Source organism: Pteropus medius, unplaced genomic scaffold (assembly GCF_902729225.1).
Source record: "Pteropus medius unplaced genomic scaffold, Ma_sr-lr_union100, whole genome shotgun sequence".
In the NCBI taxonomy this organism is placed as follows: domain Eukaryota; kingdom Metazoa; phylum Chordata; class Mammalia; order Chiroptera; family Pteropodidae; genus Pteropus; species Pteropus medius.
Window position 1 is genome coordinate 31,339,172 of NW_024354500.1, and position 20,134 is coordinate 31,359,305.

At 36.9% G+C, this 20,134-nt stretch overlaps 1 protein-coding gene across 9 annotated transcripts in view; it reads left to right on the plus strand.

The window, feature by feature from the left end:
• Window positions 1–20,134, plus strand: part of GCM1 (glial cells missing transcription factor 1) — a 54,258-nt gene that overhangs the window by 11,964 nt on the left and 22,160 nt on the right. For 4 of the 9 annotated variants that reach the window (XM_039853009.1, XM_039853007.1, XM_039853013.1 and 1 more), the window contains 2 exons: window positions 7,011–7,089; window positions 7,253–10,528. The gene's annotated coding sequence lies outside the window, so the exon portion shown is untranslated. Of the gene's footprint in view, window positions 1–7,010; window positions 7,090–7,252; window positions 10,529–19,271; window positions 19,358–20,134 lie in introns of all 9 variants that reach the window. The other 5 variants (XM_039853014.1, XM_039853008.1, XM_039853011.1 and 2 more) reach the window with 5 other exon arrangements.

The following is a 20,134-nucleotide window of genomic DNA, read 5'->3' on the forward strand; positions in this document are numbered from 1 at the left end:
TGCTTACTTGTCCTTGTGTTTTTGTTTTCTTTTTTTTGGTTGGCATCTGTGGGTTTTCTCCCTAGTTCTTCTTGTTTTATGTTATATACTTCAGTTCGGAATTTCTGGTGTGTGGTTGCCATTACAATTATGAAAAAGATAGTTATTATATAGTAGTCCATTTTCTACTATGTGTGCCTTATCTCCATTGCCCTTTGTGAATTTATATCTTTGAATCCTCCCCTTTTCAGTCATTATTGTCTCAATTTGTCCCTGTGTATGCTGAACGTTCATTACTATCTTGTTATAGCAAATCTCTTCTTATTGTTTAAACTTATAATGCTGTGTTCTTAGTAAGGGTTGTACTCTTCTGCTTCTATCACCCTACTAGTCACCTTGCTCCTAGTTATGTTTGTTTGTTTGTTTGTTTTTTTGTCATTTTGTTTTAGGTGAGCTGATTCCTTTCAGTATTTCCTGTAATACAGGCCTTGTAGTAGAGAATTCCCTCAATTTTTGTATATCTGGAAAGGTCTTTATTTCTCCTTCGTATCTAAAGGAGAGCTTAGCTGGATACATTATTCTTGGCTGGTAGTTCCTTTCATTTAATAATTTTAATATTTGATTCTACTACTTTCTGGCTTGTAAGGTTTGTGTTGCAAAGTCTGATGGTAATCTAATGGGTTTTCCTTTATAGGTTACCATCTTCTTTTCCCTGGCTGCCCTGAGAATTCTTTCTTTGTCATTGATTTTTGATCATTTTAATGCAATGTGTCTTGTAGAAAGCCTTTTCGAGTTGAGATAATTGGGTGTTCTGTTGAATTCTTGAATTATAAGCTCTAGCTCATTCCTTAGATTTGGGAAATTCTTGTCAACTATTTGCCTGAAAATGCTTTCTAATCCTTGTTTCTTTTCCTCCCCTTTGAGAATGCCCATTATTCTTACGTTTCTTCTCCTGATATCAGCTAGTTCTTTTATTTCTCGTTCATTATTTTTCATTCTTCAGTTTCTCTCTTCTTCCTTCTGATTTATTTCTAGATTTCTGTCTTCGATATCACTGAACCTTTCCTCCATTTGGTCAACTCCATTTCTCAAGCTTGCTATTTCACTTTTCAACTGTTTCAGTGAGTTCTTCATTTCCAGAAGTTCTATTTGGTTCTTTTTGAGGGTTTCAATCTCCTTGCTAAAGAACTCATTCTGCTCATCTAGTCATTTTTTTCAATTCCTGAAATTGTTGATATGAATTGTTTTGGATCTCATTGAGTTTTTTCAGGAGTACCATCTGAATTCTCTGTCATTTGAGATGCATATTTCTATGTCTTTAAGCTTATTTTCTGGAGATTTTTCATTGTTTCTGAGCTGCCTTGTCACCTTGGTTGTTCATTGTGTTTAATGGACTATTTCTCTGCTTGGGCATTAATGGAAGTGTATTATATATTTATTATATAAAGGTCCCTCTTTATCTTGTTGCAAAAAAGGCATTTTTCTTTTGGTTTCCAGTAGGTGGTGTCTAAGCCTTTTAGATCCCTAATTTATATAGTCTTAATAATGCCTTTTTTTCCTTATAAATATTAAATCATGCTCACTACCCTCAGTCTCAGTCCCTGTTAGTGTTAGTGACAATTTCAGTAGCATTTGCTCAGATTCCCCTGGGTCTCCTCGTTGTTCGGTCTTGGAGGGTATGGGAGGAGTGGCCCTCTGGGTTGGGAGATGGGGGCTGCAGCTCAGCCTCACGTTTTGCAACCATGGCTGGTAATAACTATTGTTTCTCTGCCATCCCCACTTTTCTACCAACCCCTCTTCTCTGCTCTCTGTTCTGATCCCTGGGCGCTGCCACTGGCCACGTGGAGATCACAGCTCTCTCAGGTAGTGCTGTTCAGGGAACCCGCCACACCTTCTCCCCTCCCCCTCCTCCTGCAGGGAGCTCTGGCTATGAGAGGCAGCTTGTTTCTCCTAGTCTACTGCCTAACTCCCAGGGTTCTGACCTGTGTTAGCCCTTATGTGCAGATCCCATGCTCAGATGTGCTGGTTTGCAATCTGGGTGTTTTTTTGTTGAATTTTAGATGTTCAGTTTACTGTTGTTTCAGGGGGAGAGATCTGGGGACATTTCTCACTCCGCCATGTTTCTGACATCACTCTCTTATTGTGCTTTTGATTTACATTTCCCTAATAGCTAGTAAAGTTGAGCATCTTTTCTTATATCTGTTGATTGTTTGTATACCTTCTTGGATGAAGTGTCTGTTCAGGTCCTCTGCCCATATTTTAATGGGATTGTTTGTTATTTTTGTTACTGAGTTGTATGAGTTCTCTATATATTTTGGATCTTAGCCCCTTGTCTGAGGTATTGTTTGCAAATATCTTCTCCCATTTAGTTGGTTACCTCTTTGTTTTGTTGATGGTTTCTTTTGCTGTGCAGAAGCTTTTCAATTTGATATGGTCCCATTCATTTATTTTTGCTTTTATTTTCCTTGACTTTGAGGTCAAATTCATAAAATCTTCTCTAAGACCAAGGTCCATGGTTTAGTACTTGTGTTTTCTTTTATGCAATTTGTTGTTTCAGGTCTTATATTTAGGTCTTTGATCCATTTAGAGTTAACTTTGGTGACAGATATCCCCAGAGATTTTAATGGCATATGAATATAAATATTACCCCAGTTTTTAAATGTAAACTTTTTATTAAAGTATATATATACCTAGAGAAAAAAAAGTGCACAAATCATAAGCGATCAGCTCATTATTTTTTTCTCAAAGTGAACATATTCATGTAATCCTAAATTAAGAAAGAAAACTTTATCAGAATCTCAAAGCCCATATCCAGTCATTAACCAGCCCACTGGCTCCCTCCCCTCCCCCTTCTAACACCATAGATTAGTTTTGCCTGCTTTTGAACTTTATATAATACAGTAGTAATTCCAATCTGCCTATATCTTTCTCTCAGCTGATATTTTTATCTATGCTGTTATAGTAGTCGATTTATTCTTGTTGCTAAATAGTATTCCATTGTGTAAATAATATACTTACTTTGTTTATCCATTATACTATCTTTGGACGTTTGGATTATTTCCAGTTTGAGACTAGAGTGAATAGTGCTGCTATAATAATTCTTGTCTTTTGGTGAATATATGTAAGCATTTCTGTACCTAGGAGCAGAATTGCTGAACCATAGAGTATACATATTCAGCTTCAGTATATACTGGCAGGCAGTTTTCCAGTTTATAATCTCTTCCAGGTTGAGTTCTAGTTGTTCTACATTCTTGACAGCACTTGATATTGACTATCTTATTCATTTTCTCATTCTTCAGAGTGGTTTTCACATACATTTTTCTAAATAATATGAAGAAATTTTCATGTTTACTGGTCACTTGGATAGCCTCTTCATAAATAGGTGTTCAGGTATTTTGCCCATTTTAAAAAACAGGTTGTCTAATTTTTACTGATTAGTATTCTTTACATTTCTGGTTATGACTTCTTTGTTCAATTTGTGTATTACAAATAGCTTTTCCTCTCTGCCCAGCTGCCTGGTTCTAATTACGTGGAGAGGGGCCTATGCTCTGCAAATTGAAACAATTAGTTCCTTTAATCTTCCATATTTCAATAAATAAGAGGAGAAGCGGGGGAAAAAAACTCCTCTTAATGGTGTTCTTTGACGACCAGGGGTCCTTGGTTTTAATGTAGTCCAATTTTTAAATTTTTTTCTTTTATGTTAGCATTTTTTCTTTCATATTATAGAAAATTTTGCTTCCCTAAACTCATGAAGATATTCTTCTATGATTCTTCTATTAGCCTGATTGTTTTATGTTTTTAGAACTCCAATTCATCTCAGTTGAGTTTTATGTATGTTGTTAGGGGTCAAGATTCATTTTTTTTCCTTATGAATATTCAGTTTGCTTAGCACTATTTTTTTTTTTTTTAAAGAATTGTCTTTTCCTACCACACTACGGTAACACCTTTGTTATAAATCGATTGCCCATATATGTATGCTTCTGGATTCTACTCTGTTTTATTGGTCTATTTGCTTTTCATTGCACCGAAACCACACTGATTTAACTATAGAGCCTCATAATAAGTCTTTCTTTCCCTATTTTTTTGAGATATAATTAACAAATAAAATTGTGAGACATTTAAATTATACAACATGATAATTTGATATACGTATACGTTGTAAGAGGATTTCCCCCATAGAGTCTAATTAGCAGATCTATCACCTCATATATTAACCATTTTGTGTGTGTGAGAACATTTAAGTTCTACTTTCTTAGCAAATTTCTATTATTTAATACGGTATTATAAACGAGAGTCAAACTTTTATATATCAAATCCTCAAAACTTATTCATCTTATACCTGAAAGTTTGCACTTTTTTTTACCAACCTCTGCCACTTCTCAGCCCCTAGCAACCGCTTTTTCTATTCTCTGTTTCTATGAGTTCAACTTCTTTTCCCCCTCATAATATGTTTTGATATCTGGTAGTATAAGTTTTTAAGTTTTGTCCACTTTAGGATTGTCTTGGCTATATTTGGCTCTTTGGATTTCCATATAAATTTTAGAAGCAGATTGTTCCTCACTGCTCTTTTTTAAAAATTCTAAATAGTAGCATATCATACATACAGGTCTGCATCTTGCTTTTTTTGCTTAATAATATATGTCAGAGGTCTTTATGCAACTATACATAAAGAGCTTCCCTATTTTGTATATTGAAAGCTGAATGATATTCTATAAGATGGAAGACATAATTTATTTTACTAGCCCCTGTTGATGAACAATTAGGTCAGTTCCAATATTTTGCTCTCATTCATACCTCCAATGAAGACATTAAAATTTTACATATTTTTAATTAATTTATTTATTTAAATTAGTTTCAAGAATATAGTACATTAGTTAGCCATCTATATAGTTCATAAAATGATCTCCCCAATTGCTCCCTCCCTCTCCTGTCCCTCCACCTATCCAACATATTAATGTTAACTGCATTCCCTATGCTGTGCTCCCCATCCCCGTGACCATCTATTAACCACTAATTTTTTATTATATTAAAAAAATATATTAACATATTTTAAATTGTTTCCTTTGAGGGTCATAAGTGGAAGATATAATACATTAGTAAATTTTTCTTGTTGTCCATCTACTGGGAATATATAAAATATAACATATAAGTTTTGATATCTGATAGTATAAGATTTAAGCTTTGTTCTACTTCAGGTTTGTCTTGGCTTTATTTGGCCCTTTTCATTTCCATATAAATTTTAAAATACAGAATGTAATCGAAAAATCATTTTGAGGGATTAGGGAGAATCTTATGTGGCTTTTGGCCAACATTGGCCATTTTGACAATTATTGTAGTTGATGCTAAACATAACTAACATTTGCACAGAACTTAGAGTCAATAGAGTTATTTCACCTACATTAGTCTCACCAATGAGTCAGGGATGTATTATCATTTCCATTTAACAGATGAAATACAAAGAGGTTAAATGACTTGCCCACGTAAATAGGATAGTGGAATTTGAATTCTAGTTGCCTGACTTGATGTCTAGCTTAAAGGTGACTATATTATTTAGCTGTATAACCCATTAGAACTCACTCTACCCTATTAGCTCCATGCCATGATCTTTTAGATTAACTGCTCAAAACTAAAGCCAAGCTTTCCAGTGGTGAGGATTTAACTGATCGAATATAATTATGACTCTTGAGTTAAGTTAGCAAACTTTGAACAAGTTTTAAGCAGAAATATTCTATTGATCCACTGTGGATGAATGTAAAGACATTTGCTAAGAATCTGATTCAATTAATATCTTCCACATAGGTATAGAGTGGGCCAGAACTTAGTTCTTGGATTACTACTCATTTATTTTACTAATGAATACTTGATTATACTTAGTGAATATTTCACTTAATTGTGTTTACTAGGCTGAGCAGTAGGAGACATGGCTCTAGAGCCTTTAGTGACTTATATATTTTTTTAAAAACAGACTGGGCATTCCAGAATCTTGGTTCTTGGTGCTTTGGCGCAGCTTTACCATGGTTAAAGGAGTTACACAGGCATCTCTTCCACAGCTGATTCCTGAACAGGGACTAGCTTTGAGTTAGGCATTGTCACTAATAGTCCCAAGCTCATTCTCTGGGTAGAGCAACAGAGGAACCAGGTTGGAAAGCAGTTAAATTCTTTTTCAAAATTTATTTATTTAACAATTCCAAGAAGCCCTTCAAATGCAATTATCTTGGTCAGGAGGGGCAGTTCAGGCTAAATGGCCCTGACTTCACACCCTCCTATTCCATGGAGTTATGTAGCTTGTTCTTTCTGTCTAAAACAACTAAGCTTGAAAGGAATAAGGAAGAAAAATAGCTAAGGGCTTTCTAGGCCCAGTAAAGTGTCCTATCTATCCTTTTTTTATGTTGCATTATTAATGCAATGACAATAATGCTTACTTAGTTATCTGCAGCATATGATTTTTAAAAATGCATAATACTAATATTGCTAGGTAGATGCTTCTTATGTTTAATTATTGTAGAGATTCTGCAGTTTTAAAATTGATTTTTAACTGAGAATTAATGGTGCCATAAAACTATCCCTCATCTTTCTCCCTACCAATCTTAGTGCCAATGCCAGCCATTTTCATAATGAGAGGCATGAGTGTACCTTGGGCATCACTCATTTTTTAATTTACCAGGTTCCTCAAGAGTCATTTCTCCAAATTTGAGGGCTTCCCAGCTATAGAAATGGGAGGAGCTTGAGTTTTGAGTTGAAAAGCCCAGGAACAAGAGGGTAGTAGTTTTTCTTCTGGTTTTGTCTTAGTTTTCTCTTCTGGGTAAAGATAATCTCCATCTGGACAATAGTGTTTGGTTCTCCTGAAGGCAAAAGGTAGCATGTGCAAAATGGTCTTTAGATTTTTTTAAATGAAGACAGGTTCTCTGAGATTATCAGCCTCTAGTGGTTTAGGAAATATCATCTGTCCAAATTATTTAAGTAACATTTTCTATTTTTTCGATCTTTTTTCACTCTTTTTCAATTCCCCATCACTTTCCCGTGCCCAAAAGCTCCAATCAAGCTTCACCACGTTCATCTCGATTCTCTTCGACCATGACTTCATCAAGGGAACTTTTAAACCTGATAAAAGTAAGTGATGTATTACCTCTTTATGTGTTTTTTTTAAAGGTTTCTACCTATTTAAATAATTTTAAATTTATGTTTTTTAAATGTGTGAATTATTTTAGGAACTAATAGAAACTCCTAACTTTTTCTTTGCTGTTATTTTAAGAAATTCTGCTTTGATTTACAGAAATTTGCTTTACTCATGGATCCAAGAGTGCATCTTTGGTGCAAGTGAACTTGTCATTTCTCAGGTTCCCATAAAAAGAAACAGGGAGGCAGCAATGTAGAAGCTGGAAACAATACTATTTGTGGGGTTAAAAAAGCGAGGTCCTCAATTTCACTTTTCAACTTAATAACTTATGATTTGTACAAATTACTTAAGCTTTTTAAAGGTTGGTGTCCTTCCAGGTTTTTAGAAGATAAACTGAGGCATATTAAAAGTTTGATGTTTACTTGAGCAAACATTGATTTGAATCGGTTAGCGCCAACCATAAGTAGTCAAGAGTTCTCTGCTGACAAGAGCCAGGGGGGAGACAGGGAAGGTGCTAAACATAGAAAGTAAATTATTTGATGGGCTACAGCTCAAAGCCTAGTTTATGATTGCTAATCTTTAGGTTTTGATTTTTTACCTTGAAGTATTATGGGCTTAGTTTTTGGTTTGCTCATGTAGGCCACCAAAGCATTAGACCCATGTCAGTCTAATGGCCTCCTTCTTTAATTAATTTAACAAGATCAAATGGAGATAACACATAACTCTCAACGTTATTGAAAAACTAAGTTAAAAAATGAAGGTAATTCATCTAGCAAGTCAATATTCAGTTTTTTCATTCACCAGATATTTATTGAGCATTTTTAGTTTCAAGCACTTGGAACTCAATAATTGAAGTGAACAAAATAGACAAAACTATATTGCCTTATGGATTCAACATTCTAGTAAACTGCTAAAAGTAAGTATGTAGTATAATATATTAGAGGTTAATAGAGCAAATCTCACACAGTAGAGCAGGGCTAAGGAGGTCAAAATAGGGTGCACTGAAAAAGTGACATCTCAGATTTAAAGGTGACAGAGGTTAGCCATGCAGCTGTCTAAGGAAACGTAGAGGGAACAGCCAGTGCAAAGGCCCAGGTGAGAGCAGGACTGTCTTGTCCCAGAAGCAGCTGGCAGGTCAGTGTGTCATACTAAATAAATTAGGGGGAGATGATAGGAGATGGGTCAGAGAGGTGAGGAGTTGGGAGGCAGCAAGCCAAATCAAGGAGAGCCTTGTAGGCCATTACAGGACTTTGGCTTTTCCTCTGGCTTCCATTTAAAAGAATTTTTCTGGCTGCTGGGTGGAGAGGAGAATATCAGATGGGTGGAAGCAGGGAGAACTGTTTGGAGGGTATTACAGTGATCTAGGTGAGAGAGGCTGAGGTAAGGTAAGGTAAGGTCAGGTGAGAAATGTTCAGTTGTGGACATAGAGCCAACAAATTGCCTGACAGATTCTAGGTGGAGTGTGAGAGAAAGAGAGTGGTCATGAATGATTGCAAGGATTCAAGCCTGAAAAGAAGGATGTGGTTACCAGAAATGGAGGGAGAGAAGATGGGGAAGAACCTGGATTTCTGCTTTGGACTGATGTTTGGACTGGAAGGTTGATTTTATGATGTCTTTTAGATGCTCACGTGGTCGTGCTAGGTAGACAGTTGGATAATGCAGCATGGACTTCAGGAGAGAGATCTGAGCTGGGGAACATATTTGGAAATCATGAGCATGATAGACAAGCTTTCACGCTGTGAGACTGAAGGAGAGAGCAGAAATAAAAGGAGGTCCTGGGGCCCTCCAGCGATCGAGAAGAAAAAGAGGAACAAGGAGAAGAGACTCTGAGGAAGCATCGAGTAGGTAGGAGAAAAATCAAGAAAGTGTGATGTCTCGGAAGCCATGTGGAAAAAGAGCTTTGAGACAAAGTGATCCACTGCGTCACATGCTGCCCCATCGATCAGGTAAGATGGAAAATTGGCTGCTGGGTTTAGCTTAGCAAATAGTTGGTAGCTGGTGCAAGCAGTTTCTGTAGAGTGATGGGGGAAGGTTAAGAGAAATTTGGGGAAGAATTGTGACCCTCAAGTCCAGATTATTTGGGAGGGATTTTTGCTGCAAATGAGAGCAATAACTGGTGGGGACAGAGGGGACACAACAAGAAATAAGGGTTTTGTTTGTTTGTTTTAAGACTAGCGATATAGCTTTTTGTTACACTAATAGCAGTGTTTTAGTAGACATGGAAAAGCTGATGGTGCAGGATTGGGTAGAATGAATAGGACAATATTCTTGAGTAGGGGAGAAGAAGTGGAATAAGTGGCTTTGGACTGGAGCACAGATAGATAAGGGGTCAGCAAACTTTTTCTGTAAAAAACCAATAGCAAATATTTTAGTATTTATGGGTCATACCAGTTTCCGTCACAACTATTCTTCTACTGAGGTTCTAAAGCTCCCATAGATAATATATAAATGAATGGGCATGGTTATGTTCCAATAAAACTTGATTTAGGTTTGCTGAAATTTTAATTTTATATAATTTTTACGTGTTGCAAAAATTTTGTTCCCCCTCCAACCATTTAAGAAATAAAAACCATCCTTAGATGGCAGGCTGTATAGAAACAGGCAGTGGACTGAATTCAGCCAACGGGCCCCAGTTTGCTGATCCCCAATCAATGTAACAGACAAGAAGGTAACATAGATGTGTACAAATAAATCGGATATAAATAGTGAGAAGAATCTGGGAATTCCCCTGAGTGCTTTGATTTTCTCAGTAAAGTAGGACCCTGAGAATGAAGATAAAAGAGAAGGTATAGAAGATTTGAGGAGAGTAGCAAAGACATAACATACAGAATATGCATTGACTAAGAACATATAAGTGAATGATTCTCATGTAGCATTAAAGCTCCTTTTGAGATTTGTGGTCATGACTTGGGAATGAGATCTGTTCAGTGGGGCTGTGTTTTTCTCTAGCCACAATCAGCTGCATGGATGTGAATACAGAGTTGTCAGAAAGTCGGGCTTTAACACGCTGTGGTTTTGCCAACAGAGTTTTAAGTAGGAGGCCAAAGAAGTTGAGAGTGTATGTTAGAGAGTGATTATAATAATTGTAGGGTTGTGAGATCTAGCAAATAAAAATAAAGGATGCCCAGTTAAACTTGAACTTCAAATAAACAACAAATAATTTTTTAGAATAAGTATGTCCAATGATTAGAAGGGAGAGAGGACATAAGGCAGTCGAGGGAGCATTCTATATTGGAGTATCAATGTGTCAGAGGTTTTGTGGAGGAAAGAGTATTGGAGAGGGCTGCTAGAAATGGTGACATTGTATCAAATCCTTGACATTGAGATTATGAGCAGTTGTAGCTCCTGGTCATGACGAAGTTGAGGGTTCCACCACTGGGATGAGCAAGAAGCATTGGATGGAGGACAGCGGTCTTTTCAAGATCATTGGAGGTAAGGAATTCAAGGAACTGATGGTTTAAATACTCGAAACACATTATGTTATGATATCATATAAACTGGGGTTGGATAAATTGCAGTTAGTTTTTTTTTAAAGCTTTCATAATCTTCTGATTACTTTTTAAATGAAAGTAATTTAGAAAATACTTTAAGGTTTCCTGGAACAAGTGAGTAAAATCAAACCTAATAAAAGAGGAAGGTCGAGTCCTTAAAATATGCTTTGGATACCTGTGGTTGGCACTTAGAGGTTGGCCTAAGGAGACATTAGGGAAGAGTAGCAAGGGCAGTGACTTGTGTGGTGGCGAAGTTCAAACCTTTCAGAGGAGAGAGAGAGCAAGAGCATGCAAACATTGTTTACTAACAAATGTCTCTGCACCAGTTCAATATGCAGTAACAACCAGTGTATACCATGCCCTTCTCATGGTATACACTGGTTGTTACTGCAGTTTGGAAACAAATTAGAAGGCAAAGGAGACAAGGAGCATTAGAGTTGTCAGGTTTTCAAAGTATTCTGCAAGATGCCGGCTGTGATGTGAGGCCATTTCTTAAGAAAAAGTAAACTCTATCTTGTTGTCCAATCAGAAATAGAAAATGACTAGGTGATTTGCATAACTATGGTATAAGAAGTTCGGGGAAATACTGCAGTCAGTAGAGATTCAGCCAACCAACAGCATCTACAGAGATCCTTATTGAGGCCTGGAGGGTATAGCAAAGCTTTAGTGAAAGGAAGGAGTAGGTGATGGTTACAAACCCTCTAACCTAACTCTCAAAATTAAGTTTGCAGAATGCAGAGAAGGGCTTTATGTATAGTGTTGTCCTCAATTCCTAGCAGAGCTCCTGGCAAAGACAGGAGATCAATAAATATTTGTTGAATGAATAAATGAGTATAGAATAGTGAAAAAAAAAAAAACCCTTTGGAATCTCCTAGGCTACCTTTGGCCACTTAACTAGATGTGTGGCCTAGGAAAAGCTAATTAGCATCTCTGAGCCTCAATTTCCACATCTGAATAATAAGACTAATTTTGGCCAACACCTCAACACCTTTTGCAAAGATGAAATGAGATAGCATCTAACATTTAAGAGTAATGGTTGTTGTTATTGATAGGAAAAGAGATGGAGAGTAGTCACTGAGTGGTGGGAACAGAGTTTTAGAAACAGTTTGAGAATTTTTTTTGAAGGGAAGGGACCTTTTAAATTTTTGGACATCCTAGAACCTTGGGGAAAAAATTCCAAGTAAAGTTAAAAAAAATTATTTGCTTTCTGTTATATGTCAAGTCCTTTGAAAAATGTGTCGAGGTGTTGGCCAAATTAGTCTTATGAAAAAATATATAACAAATATGCAAATGGATGAACAGCAGCCGGTAAACAATAAAATAGGATTTCAAACCCAGGTGGTCTGATATTAAAATCCATGTTATTTCTACCACATCAGCATTTAGGCTTAAGTATCTTAGAATGTTAAAGGCAACTGTAGAAGTTTAATCCAGCTTCCCACACAGAGTTCAAATCTGATCAGCAATAGTGATTTCTAGATTTGGGGCAGTAGTTAGACCTCTTAAGACAGTCCAATTCATTTTGAATGGTGCCAATTATTCATAGGTTCTTCTTTTGAAAAAACCGAAATTAGTCTCTATCAGTTTCTCCTTTTGGCAATGGCATTGGCCTCTGGAGCTGCTTGGGGGGAGTCCAGGCCTGCCTGAAGCACGCGGAGCCATATCCTTATGATCATTGTTACTGCTCCCCACAGCTATCTGCACAGTGGACAGTCAGAATATGCTTGCTGCATTGAACATGGCCTTGCCTTTTCTTGCGATGATTGCTAACAGATGAAATACCTTCCATTCAATTGGTCCAAGAACTGCTGTTGTACTATGCGAGACACTGACTCTAAGCCCTGACTTGAAAACCCTCGTGGGGAGATAGATTTATGTTCTCATTATTTCATTCAGTCAAGAGCATTTATTGAATGCCTACTGTGTATCAGGCAGTGTTGTAAGTGCTGGGAATACATCACTGACCAAAAAAGGTACCTGCCCTGGTGGAGTTTATCTTCTCATGTGAGAAAATAGGGAATACATAATGAATATATGATTTTTTAGAAGGTAATAAGTGCTAAGGGAAAAAAATTGAGGTAGATAAGAGAAATTGGGAATGTCAGAATGGGAAGTGTGGTGGTTTCAGTTTAAGTGGGATGGCCATGTATGTGAAAATGAGAGGAAAAAGGCATGTGTGAGATTATCAGGGGAAAGAGCAAGGGGGCCGAGGGAAAGGGCAGTTTGAAGGTCCTTAGGTGCAAGCCTGCCCAGTTGACTGGTGCAATGAGCAAGGTAGAGGGGAACAAGAAGCCAGTCAGAGAGATGTGGGCTCGATCTGCCCTGTCCAGCATAGTAGCTTCTAGCCACACGTGGCTATTGAGCTCTTGAAATGTGGCTAGTCCAAACTGAGATGTGTTCTATGACCAAATGACACACATTTCAAAGACTTTGAATGAAAACAAGAATGTAAAATTGTGCTTTTTTCCTTACAACTCATGTATCACAATTCATGATAGTATTTTAGAGATACTATGGTAAATACAATATACTATTAAAATTTATTTCACTTTTTTCTGTTCACTTTTTTAGTATAGCTACCAGGAAATTGAAAATGCCAAGCCTCCTATTATATTTCTATTGAATGGTGCTGGTCTAGAGACTTGCACACCTTTCTAAGGTCTTTGGCTTTTATTCTGATTAAAATGGGGAGCCCTTGGAGAGTTTAGAACTGAGGAGTTACATGATATGGCTTTTTAAAAAAGGATTACTCTAAAAAACTTAATAAATAAATAAATAAATTAATTAATTAATAAAAAAAGATTACTCTGGCTACTATATTAAAATTAAATTGTGGGGGCTCAAGCTTGGAAGCAGGGAGATAAGTCAGGAGGTCATTTCAGTAATTCAAGACAGAGTTGGTGGTAGCTTAGCCCAGGTGATAGTGGTGGAGATGCTGAGATGTGGATGGAATCTGGATATATTTAATATAGAGTCTACAGGATTTCTTACAGGATTAGAAATGAGATGTGAGAGAAAGGAAGGACTCAAGAACGATTCTCCCCTGAGGAACTAGAAGAATGGGGCTGCCATTCACTGGGATAGGAAGACTATGGGCAGAGCAGTAGAATATCAGGATACCGTTTTGGGTGTCAGTTAAATGGTCATGGATAAATGTTGAGTAGGCATGTTAGAGTATGGTGCTCAGTGGAGAAGTCTGAGCTGGAAGCATACATTTGGGAACTGTAATATCTCTGTGATATTTAAAGTCATGAGACTGGAGGCGCTCATCAAGAGAATAAGATTGTGTTTATAAAAGAAATCCTAGGACTGAGTTTAAGAATAAGAGAATGGAGAGAAAAGGCTAAGTCAGCAAAGAAGTAAGAAGAGAGGATAAAAAGCCGGATTATGGTGACCTGGGAGCCAATGAATGAGTTTCCAGGAGAAGCAATAATCAGCTGTGGAGGTAACCCTTGGATTTAGGTAATGTGGCAGTCAAGAGGAGTTTCTTTGGAAGGATCTGAACAAAAGCATCATAGCAATGAGATTAACCAAGAATGGCAGGAAAGGCTTTGGAGACAGCTAGTATCAGCAAGCATGGAAAAACTCCAGGAATTTTAATGGAAAAGGAAGGAGAGAGCTGAGACCATAAGTGATAGATAATTGGGGCCAAAGAGGGATTATAAATAACAATGGGATAGGTAATAGCAGGTTTATATGCAAATAAGAATAACACAGTAGAGAGAGGAAAATTAATGATGAAGGGTTATGGAAAATTGCTGGAATCATGTTCCCATGGAGATAGGAAGGGATTCATCAAGGGCACTGGCAAGGTTGCCCTTAGGAGCTAGGACAGTTCGACTACAATAACAAGCAGGAAAGCCAACTACCAGAGTGTGGATGTTGGTGGGGATATCAAGGAAGCTCCCTTCCAGCTGCTTCCTTTTCTCAGTGAAATGGAAAGCAAGCCCATTAGCAGTGAGTCATTGGAGCTCTACCGAGTGAGTTAAAAGTGTGAAATAGTTGTCGCATAGAGAGTGTGAGAGCGAATGCACTAGGGAAATACAGAATGATTAAGTGCCCACATGATATTTATGGACATGGGCATAAAGTGAAAGCAATCAGCATGGTGGTGTTTTCTCTAATCACTTTTTTGCTGCAAGGGGACAGCAGTAGGGTAAGCAGAGAGCTGAATAAACCAGGGTTGTGGTACCTGCAAAAGTGTTGAAGGTGTGTTCAGGGGAGCAATCTTAATGATTGGCCATAGAGTTGACTTGTTCAAACATTTGCTGAATACTTACTGTAATCGCAGCAGCAATGTAATAAAACTGCTTCCACAGTTTAAAGTTGCCAAGCCTCTCAAGTGACCCCGATTGATCTTCTACTGAGCACCCCACCTCCCTGGGGCAATGGCCCTGGCAGGGACCAGGCACCAAATAAGACAGAGCTGCCACCTCTTGGCCAGTTGCTGCAACCGTAAATACTCCGGGCCCACATCTTCAACTAGTTCCTCACTGCCCTCTAGGTTGATGGTAAAAACAGTGATCTGGCTAAGGACAATGACCAAAGCTGGTCCTGTGGGGCCACTACCTCTGCCTTTCCCCAGCCCTCAATTTTCCTTATCTCAGTAGCAAGCAAAGTAATCTCTATTAAGGAACACTCTTTTCCTGGGAAGACTGAAAAACCCTGAGTGTTTGGAGAATTCAGTCTATATATCATTCTTAGTTTCTATGAATTACAGTTTAAAGACTTTGTTTACCTATTTTTCTTTGATAGTATGAGTATACAATGTGAAAGATAAGGGTATGTAGCATGAAAGTCATGGGTAGTAGGAAAGCCTGATGGCAGTCCCCAGCCTTTGTTCCATAGATTCCTCATGAGTTTGGGCCATATGAATGAATGGTTGGGTTTATTTTGCATAGGGTACAACTTAAAGACTCTGTTTTCTCTTCACGATGTGGGCGAATGGTTTGTTAGTGATCCCAGGAATCTTCCTTTGTTATGTAGGTTTCCGTGGTCTGGCAGCCATATATTACAAGCTCTGAATACAGCTTGATTTAACATTTAGTTCTCATGCCTCCTCCATACATTACATTTATTCATCTCTTCAAATGAAATTTCAAGAATTAGAGAGATAGCTAGGAACAAGATATATAACGTTTCTCTACTCATAGAATCATGGAAATTTCTATCTGACTAATGAGCGAGGCTAACGATAAACATATAATTTCATGTCATTGTAAGTGTTTTGGAAAAATAGAACAGAACAAGGAGATAAGAGAGCATTGGAACTGAAAGGCAGTTGGGGTGAGGGAGAGTGACTGGGTAAGTTGATTAGGAAAAGCTTCCTATGTAGGGTTGCCAGATTTAGCAAATAAAAATATGGGACTCCAGTTAAATTTGAATTTCAGATAAACGATTAATACTTTTCCAGTATAAGTATGGCCTATACAATATTTGAGACATATGTGTACTAAAAAATCACTTGCTATTTACGTGAAATTCAAATTTAATGATGTTCTGCATTTTATCTTGTAACTCCTATGACGCCCCCATGAATGAGATGCGAGAGCCCCCAGGAGAGAAAACAGGAAGTGCAAAACTTCCCAGGCAGAAATCAACTTTGCTTATTCAGGAAGAAACCCAGTGTGGCTGAAATAGAGGGAGTAGGGAATAGCAGTAGATATGATCTCATAGAGGTGGGCAGTGGCCAGATCATGTGGGATTCCAGGTCAGCGTGAAGAGTTTGTATTTTATTCTGATCTGTGGAATTTTAAGGCATGCCCTCAGCACTGCAATTATTCATTTCCACGAATATTTCAGTTTAGTATTGTCTACTTTGTCTTCCAAAAATTCATTGAAATCTCTCTTGTCCTGTGTCTTCCTTGTCTCTTTTTTAATTTTAATTTTTATTTTAAATTTTTGCCCTAACTCAGTTTTAAATTCCTTTACAGTTACTCTAGTGGGTGTGAGGTAGAAGGAGAAATAAATGTCTATGGACAATCTGCTATTTTTAACTAGAAGTTTTAAATGGACAAGTTTGATGAGACAAAGGGAAAAGTGCAGAGAATGGGGAATTATCTGGAAAGGGGCTCAGATGGTACAGGGTAGGGCTGGGCATACAGAGAAGCTTCAGGGTACTGAGCCCCTGGGCTGGGTGAGCTGAGAAAGGTACAATCCAAAGGCTTGCAAGGAGGCTGGACCACTCACGGTATAATTAATTTGACCACTTCGTAACTTTTTTCTAATATTCCTGTTTGAACCAACTATCATACATTTAATCAACTTTATACCTACTTTTTTAAAACTAAGCATGAGGATCAAAGAGCAAAGCTCTTCCTACCTAACCTGTAAAACTCTACTTTCCCCTGTTACTTTTTGCTGATTTCCTCTCATGATTACAGGGTCTCTAACAGAACTTGGAATCATTTCACCATTAACTAAATATACGTGTTAGAAGGCCTGATCTCACATAGATACATCCTCATGTTAAAAACAAACAAACAAACAAACAAAAACAAAAAACAAGCAAACGAAAAAACAATTGCTGTCATGGAAAACTGTCACATAAAATCATAAGCTTAGAAGGACCTAGATATTGTTTAGCTTGTATTTCTGTGCCTTGCAGTGAAATTGTACTTAGGAAGTGACTTCAAATGCTCATTCACAACTGCTGACAGATGGTGTGGATAGAGGGACAGCACTGGAGTTGGTGTTATAAGACCTCTGGTGGTGTCCCCAATCCCATGTTGCCTGGTAATGAGCTAATTGCAAAGATTCTCAGCTTCTTCGTCCATAAAATTACACAAATATTTGCTCTGTCCATTTCATAAGATTGTTGTAAAATCAAATGTGGTAAAGAGATATGCAGCTCCTGTGTTCATTTACAACTGCCAAGATATGGAAACAACCTAGATGTTCATTTATAGGTGAATGGATGAATATGTGGTACATATATACAATGGAATATTACTCAGCCATAAAAAAGAATGAAATTTTACCATCTGTGACAACATGGATGGATCCAGAGGATATTATGCTAAGTGAAATAAGTCAAGCAGAGAAAGACAAATACTGTATAGTTTCACGTATATGTGAAATCTAAAAAGCAAAACAGAACAAAATAAAAACAGACTCATAGAAACAGAGACCAAAGGGATGGTTACCAGAAAAGTTGGATTGGTGGGATGGGTAAAAAGGGAAAGAGGAATATATGAATAATATTGTGATAAGTTTACACAGTGACAGATAAGTACTAGAATTAGTGGGACATGGAACTAATATAAACAATATAAGATTGTATACCAAGCATACTTAAATAAAAATTCAGATCAAAATATTTCATTAATTGTATACTACGCTAGTATATTCAAAGATAAGTTAATGGAATTTTCCGGGAATTTTGCTATATTTTATATGAGATGTGAAATTAAATGCAATACATTCCTTGATCTTATGAAACTTAAAATTTAGAAAAATCTGCCTTTTTTTGACACTGAAATTTGCATCTCGAATTTGAAGTAACTCAGTACATACTTCTCTGATTCCTGTGTATTTCCATTAACTCTATTTTGCTTTTTTCTTCATCTATGTAGAGTTTCTCTAACCTTTAAATAAAGGCTTGCAAAGCTTAAATGCAGAGGAAACAACCCAAATGTCCATCAGCAGATGAATGAATAACAAAATGTGGTACATACATACAATGGAATATCATTCAGCCTTAAAAAGAAAGGAAATTCTAACACATGCTACAACATGGATGAAACTTGAGGACATTATGCTAAGTGGAATAAGCCAGTCACAAAAGGACAAATACTGTATGATTTCTCTTATATGAGGTACTTAGATTAGCCTAATTCAGAGAGCCAGAAAGTAAAACGATGATTGTCAGGGCCTGGAAGTAAAAGGGTTATTGTTTAATTGATATAGAGTTTCAGTTTGCAAGATTAAAAGAGTTTTAGAGATGTACGATGGCGATGGTCGCACAATAATGTGAATGTACTTAATGCCCCTAAACTGTATGCTTTAAAATGGCTAAAATGGTAAATTTTATGTTATGTATATTTTACCACATTTTTAAAAATGGGAAAAATAAAACAGTTTAAGTGCATCGTAAAGGTGTAATTCCAATAGTATGCTCAGAAATAAAATCAGGTGTGCATGTTTCTCTAGAGTCTTACATATCTGCCGCACAAGAGTAAGTGTTCTATACATTTGTGGGACTTGTTAAATTGCACTGGATTTCTACATATCAACTTTTCAAGTGATTTCAATGAATTGTTCTGAAGGCTGAGTTTTCTGGACAAAGTTGGAAGGAGTTATAAGAAAGATGACTGAGATATCTTTTAATAAATACTATGTTCCAAATATATGTTAGAGAAAAAGGAAGAATTGTAGGGGCTAAACTTTCAAAAGTAAAGTCATTTCAGCGGCATTGTATTTGTAGCCTTCTAAATGACTGAGATTTCTGGTAAATGACAGCCCTTCCACTAGCAGAACCTTAGGCAATCATCTGGCCCAGCCCATACCTTCAGGCAGGTAAGATATCATCCCATTTTTGAGTCATTCCTGTGCCCAGAGAGGTAAAGAAAATAACTAGAGGAGTGGCATCTGGAACTTGGGGCTCATGCCCCGCAAGACCTGTGCTTATTTCTACTACGCCATGCTCTGTTTTATGTAACTTCTCTGGGTCTCTGTTTTTCTAGCAAATTCTAGAGTTAAAATATTAACCATCGGAATTATTGTGTAAAAATTCTTTGAGTGTCCCAGGCTGTTGCTTATCTAGGAAAAGGTAGGTAGTTCAAAAGCTTTTACAGAGTTGATGTGGTTATCTGAACTCGAGTTCTAGATTCAGTCTAAAGACAGGAATCTGAGCATGTGATCTTGGATGAATTGGTTAACCTCTCTGAATCTCAGATTCCTCATCTGTTTAAAAACATGCTCAATTCAAAGTATTTTTGTGAGTCAAATGAGATTTGTTTGTAAACACATGTTGCATAATATAAAGAAAATGGTTATCAAAATGAATCCAAGGAGTTTCAGGGTTCCCCCAGACCCTCTTAGGAGGTTTAAGAGATCAAAACTATTTTCATGATAATATGAAGACATTATTTGCCTTTCTGCACTATAAATCTCTCACAGTATGCGGTAAAGTCCCAAGAGCTTGCATGATATATGATATTGTAACAGACTGAAAGCAGAAGCAGGTAGGAGATGTCCCACTCTCTTCTATTAGGTTAGATATTAAAGAGATTTGCAAAAATGTTAAAGAATTGGACTCATTTTTAATTTTTGTTTTGAAGATATAGTTATTTTTCATAAAATGTTATTTATGTTAAAATGTAATGGGTTATTACTATTAGTTTAGGTTAATTAATAAATAGTTTTATTTTTTTAGTTCTAAGATTTAATATGGTAAATATTGACAAACCACATAAACCAAAGCTCTTTGAGAGTCTCATTATTTTCTAAGAGTGTAAAAATTCATCCTGAGACCCAAAAGTTTAAGAAGTACTGTACAAAGAATAGCTATTTTTACTTTATGTCATTGACCTTTTCTTTAAAAAAA